The following is a 6158-nucleotide window of genomic DNA, read 5'->3' as shown; positions in this document are numbered from 1 at the left end:
GAAATTCTTGTTGTTTGTATGAGTTGATTTGTTGTTGTATGTCGCATTATGTGTTAGGGAGCCTTATACACACGGCAGATGTGGGCACACTACCGGGGATGTAACATACCGGATTTTAATATAAAAGTAAAAATAAATAAAAATAGTGTGAGATACTATTTTTATTGGATTTAAAGAAGTAAGTATAAGTCGGAAGCGACTTGTGCTGAAATCGAAATGAAAACAGAAGATTTAGAATTTTCTGTGAGAAACGGGGCTGATATTTTAGCAAAAAATGCACAGTGTCAGAAAATTATGAAAACTGGAGAATATGTCAGAATTATTTTTATGAGGTTAGATTTAAAGTTTCATGTCATTCTGACACCCGGAAGGTGGAAAATAAAATCCGATTGCTATCTGCTAGAGATTACAGTTCGGTAGAGTTTTCAGTGACCAAACAGGGTCGAAACTGAAAGATTAAAATTTTTTTCGTCAAGTTAAGTAAAATCAAGCCTGATTTTAAAATTTGAGCTCAAACGGACATTCAGAAGGGCAGGCAAAAAATATCTGTACCTGAGCTGCTAAACCGAATGTAAATTGTATGATGTTGGGGGGGCTATTGTGTAACAAAAGGGCTTCCCCTTTGTGCGTTTCAACCCGAGAGAGAGAGAGAGAGAAAGGAGAGTCTTTCTCTCTTTCTCTCTTTTCTTCTATCTCACCACTCTCTCTCCCTCTCTTGTAATCTCTCCTCCAAAGAGAAATTGGAGAAGAAGCTTGGTGGAGAGGAAGGCTTGGAGTTGAGCTACTACTTCTTCTTCTTCATTGGCTCAAAAAAAGGAAGCTTTTGAGGTAAGCTTCAAACCCTTTAATGATAGAACCTTAGAATTCGGTTTAATTGACCTAGGAATGATTTTAGATGAATCTCTAGATGAAATCATGCTTGTTAATGCTTGATTTTAATGGGTTTAGAGTATATGTTGCTATAGTGCACTATTAGGGCTCCAAAAATGGGATTTTGTGAAACAATGGGGTTTGATCTAAATTGGACCCTTGTAAACATAATTGCTAGGTATACGAACGCGTTGGCAAAGTCGGTTCGGCGATTCGTCGAGCCGGTGCGATGATATTAAAGAAACGGACGTTTCGGCTTCGTTTCCGCTTGAAGGGCCGAGGCGACGTCCAAAAAATAAGAATGGATCCGGAGCATTGTGGCATCAAGTTATAGACCTTTAATTTTCGGATTGCGGATTGGTGGCCGTTTGGTGGTGGAGTGCGAGTTCGGGCCGAACCGGGCAACGGGTGCCGCGGGAGGCCGATTGCAAGTGACTACAAGCAATCGGAATGCGATAACAGGTGGGTTGTGCTCACCGAAGCGATTTGGTCGCTTCCATGTCGAAGTGGAGTATGGTTTTCTAATTGATGCATATATACATTATGGTAGCTAATTGCAATAGTAGTTGATTGCAAGGTAAATGATGGCATGAGCTAAATGCTAAAGATAATGCATGAGTTAGATTCAAATTGTAAATGCATAGGATGTATGCTAGTAAAAGAATGCATGATCTAGATGTACTAATTGGGTATGCATAATGTATGTTGAATGAATACATGAGTTAAAATGCAAAATGAATGTAAAAAAAGCTAGAGGCTATATGAATGCATGAGAAGATATATGTACATTAACATATCTTGAGATGTTAGATGATTAATATGCATGTTGATGTATTGTAGAATATGCAAGATAAGGGCCTGATTGGATGGTTACTTTTTTGGAGTAAAGTATACCTATGCTATGGGTGTAGGAAAAAAATCCTAAGAGGTGTTTGGATGCTTCAAAAACACCCCAACAAAATAGGGTATAGTTAAACTACACCCTAAAAAACAGAGTAAAAGTAACCTCTAAAATTTTCTCTGGAAAAAAAATTACGCTATTTTTTTTGGGCCGCATCCCCACTCGCCCGACTTTCTCTGGTGCTTCTCTCTCCCTCCTGTTGCCCTCTCCACGCTTCCTTCCATCCTCTCTCTCACCTGAGCCGCGTCTCTCTCACCTCAGCCACCGCCGCCACCGTGGATCTCGGCCACCGCCGTTGCCATCTCTCAGGCTGTCGCCGCCGCTCTCCGCTGCAATCTCGTGCATTGCTACCGCCGAAGTCACGATCACCTCGGCTGCCGTCGCCACCGCACTAACCTCGGCCACCATTTTCTTGCCTCGATCTTGTCTCGCCCTTCTCGCCCCTCGCCTTGCGATGGCCGGAGAAGGGCAGCCCCATTTCCCTCCTCCAACAGGTAACAAAGAAATGATCTGATTTTTTTTTTTTTTCAATAGGTTAGATTTTGATTGATTCATTAATCTTCATTAGGTCTTTATATAAGAATAAATATCTGTAACACGTGAACTCTATCTTCTGCCTTTCATGGTGGCAGGATTTAGCCATAGTATGCCAGCTGTTAATTTGAGTTTGCAATAATTTCCTTTGTGACTCCAAATGAGTTGGTTGATGATTAAAGTAGGCCATTAGGACTTAGATGAAGTGCTAATTGTTTATCCTTTTTGATAGTTCCGACTACCCTGCAACTTGATGAATAACGGCGATACTCGGAGAAAACGAGGTTTTATACTTATATGTAGGATGGTCGTTCTGCTGTTTTCTCAAGAGGCAGAGCAATAATGCATAGTTAATTATGTTATGACTACGTCTAGTTTATACTGGTTTCTGTTTGCCATGGCTAAAAAATCTGATGATGAAATGTCAAGCATGCCTGTGGCTAGAGAGGCGCTAAGATTTATTCACCAGTTTTAGTTATATTGTTGTAGAATAAAGTCCAGCTGGTCAAAAAACAATGGACACATTCTTAGGATGCTAAAATGTGTGCTTGAAGTTTATTTTTTTGCATTTATAAGCGATTATTGGGTTAATTTTTGGTCAGGCTATGTTAGAATAAAGTCCAGATTTGGGTTTATTTTTGTCTTCAATTTGTGTTCAATTTGTGTTCAATGTAAGCTAGATGGTCAATTTGTTTAGGCCCGTAGAAGCTTCAGTTTGTGTTCAATTTATTCCTTTTGTAATTATTTTGTTCATATTTGTATGTATTCAAATATTGTCACACATTGTTTGTCGTGATTAGAATAGCCTTCTCAAACTATTTTGCATGTTAAGTAAACTTATGATTTATAAATTATACAGACAATGATTGTAGCCTTTTTTTTTATAATTTATGAATTGTACAGGCAATGATGCAAAAAAAACAAACACGAGCAAAATGGACGGATGTGCATAGAACCCATTTAGTTGAACTTTTACAAGAACATAATAAAGATAAATGGAGAGATCAAAATGGATGGACTAAAGAGGCATGGCACATTATTCATAAGGCAATGAGTATTAAATTTCCCCATTCCAATTATACAGTAGAACAAGTGAAAGATCAAGAGCAACAATTGAAAAAGCAATTTAAAGTTGTGAAAAGCTTAGTAGAGATGAGTGGCTTCGGTTGGGATGGAGATAAAAAAATGGTTTCTGCTCCATCAGAAGTTTGGGAACCGTTGATTAATGTGAGTAGCACATATTAAATATTGATTATATATGTTTTTTTTTTTCATTTCTAGCAATAATTTTTTTTTATTTTTTGAAGACTAACAAAGAACTTAGGAAATGGCTAATTTTTTAAGATTATCAGAAATCCTATAGAATTGTATAATGTGTATCCAAACAGTTTTTAAAATAAACTCGTGGAATTTTTTTGGAGTTACAGGATACTCCATTTCATTTGGACCAAAGCTACGGTATTTAAACTCCATGGAACTTATTTACTGCTCATCCAAACAGGGCCTAAATGTATGTTGACATATTGTGGATTATGTTAAATGACACATGCATGTTGAACTTGGGTCGATAAACTCTAGGTGAATTAGAGAACTCAACATTGAAAAACAATGACATATGAACCATGATACTCGATGTGGACAATTAGGATGTCGAATAGATCAAGTGACATATGATTAGTGTAGTGGAAACACTTATGGCATGTTGAACCTAGGGATTGATGATTTTCCCCAAGTTAGGGTCAAATGACATGTGAACTTAGTGTAGTTGAGACACTTGACATGGACATTGGGATAGTTGAGTTTCCGAGTTGCTATTAGCCCTAGTTGACAGGGTATCCTCCGCTGACGAGGATTGGATCACACTCACCTAGTCTGTTTCGAGCTTGGGGTGGTCGCTCCACACAAGCAGTGCACTCCGGAGTTGTCACACTAGAGGGGCAGACGTAGTTGTCCCGGGGCAGACGTAGTTGTCCCACAGACGGTCCCAACGGGAGGATGCTAAAGGCCCAATGGGCTGAGGGCCCGTTATTTGGGATTTGAGTTGGTGAGTTATGGAACCCGGCGGGAGAAAGCTGAAGGCCCAACGGGCTGAGGGCCCAACGGGTTAGCCAAGAGATTGGGTAACAGAAAAGTGTTGGTTGAGGCGAAACCTACGGGTTAGCCAAAAGGACCCAGAATTGAAAAATGGATCTTGCATTCGTCATGAATTGACTCAAGACCGAGTCGAGTGGCATAGTTGGCTAAGGTGAATGTAACCTTAGGAAAGAATGACAAATGAGCAAAGTGTGGCCAAGAATAAAGAGTAAAGATCGGCAAGTGCTAAAGAATAGCGAATAATAAAGAATGTCAAAGAATAGAGAATTGCAAGTCGTAAAAAATGATAAGTAATAAAGAATTTGTAACGACCCAGCCCACTAGCAACAATAACTCGTTGGGCCCAACCATCGGCCCAAAATGCTTAAGCCTAGTTATTATTACTAGTGTCTAAGTCTCTTATAAACCCAATGACAACCCCATTCCCATCCGATGTGGGACTATTGGGGTGTCACAGAATTGCTAATAACATAATGAATGGCAAATGATAGAGAGTCGAACCAATGAATCTACTTGCATAAGTTGCATGATTTGCATGTTGCATATTGTGAGGCATGAATATGATAATTGTTAGTTGCATAAATTATATATCTTTTAACATGTTGCAGTGCCTCCTTGGACCTGGTGGGTCGAGCTTTTTCCTTAGGTGGCCGCACCCACTGGGAACTATAGATAATAGTTCTCAACCCCGTGTTGTTTTTTGGGGTACAGGTTCACACATGAGCGGCACAGCGGCGCGAGGAAAGGGCGTAGCTCCGTAGATAGTGCCCTACCACCGAGACCAGAAATAGCATTACCCCGAGTCGGCTTAGTTAGGGGTTGTAGAAAAGATGTAAAACAATGTTGTAATAATTATGTTAAGAACTTGATGGTATTTTGAAGCTAAAAAGAGAAGAAAAAGTGTAATATGTGATGAAAAATGTAATATGTGAGTTGAATGCATGTAATAACTTAGTTGTTTATGTTTTCGATACTTTCCTTATGCAATCTATATTTGTATGTTGTTCCTGGTTGGAACCTCGTGCATTATATGGATTGTGACGCCTTGGACGTACAGGGGAGACTCTGTCCGCGGTACAGGAAAAACCCTGTTCGATCGGCGGTCTGTTGGCGTGCTCGAAACCGACCAAATAGGCGGGCTCGGGGCATGACAGGGATGCTTTTACTCAAGCCTGAGTTGTGATAGGCTCTATAGCCGATTACATTAGATTGATGGGAAACATGATTCATGATCTTGTAGAGGTTGAAAATCTACTTTCCTATACACAACAGATTACTTGTGCTTAGATCCTTCCCAGATTATTGAGACACGATGAAGAAAGTGTTGATACATAATAATTAAATACAATTTTTTGAAAACCTATAACATCATCTTACCTTGGAGGTTGATCTTGAAAACTGAAACTGTAACTATTGCTCTCCTCTTGCAAGAAAGGAGCTAAAGGGTCAGAAGACAGGTTGGAATCTAACAAAAAAGCAATTTGAGAATAAAAGAAACCAATGATTTTCTAACCAAAACTAGTCTTTCAAACAAAAGCAACAATATTCTCTGAAAGGAAAAAGCCACAACATTTGTTGGATATGCGAACAGAAGGTCCACATTTAAGAACTGTATCAATTCTGAGGTATCCTATCATGCTTATTCTATCTTTGATCAATCTATATTCTTTTCTTTCTTTGGATTGTTCCAAGACTCTTCTTGCAAATTCAAATTGTCTTAGTTTGATTCTAGATTCAGGAGCCCCATAGTTTTTTACCA

The 6158-nt window shown here is 39.2% G+C and overlaps 1 long non-coding RNA gene across 4 annotated transcripts; it reads left to right on the top strand.

Annotated features, from left to right (window-relative positions):
- Positions 653–5346, top strand: LOC109711341. Of its 4 annotated transcripts, none has more exons than XR_002216566.1 (5): positions 653–828; positions 1049–1332; positions 2033–2265; positions 3209–3532; positions 5111–5346. It is a non-coding gene; the product is annotated as an uncharacterized LOC109711341 (long non-coding RNA). The 4 variants fall into 4 exon arrangements; XR_002216567.1 differs by having other exon boundaries at positions 1711–2265; XR_002216569.1 differs by lacking the exon at positions 2033–2265.

The sequence above is a fragment of the Ananas comosus genome, linkage group 6 (assembly GCF_001540865.1).
Source record: "Ananas comosus cultivar F153 linkage group 6, ASM154086v1, whole genome shotgun sequence".
NCBI classification, from domain to species: Eukaryota; Viridiplantae; Streptophyta; class Magnoliopsida; order Poales; family Bromeliaceae; genus Ananas; species Ananas comosus.
Note: the sequence above shows the minus strand (reverse complement) of the source record. Positions and strands in the feature narration are given on the sequence as shown.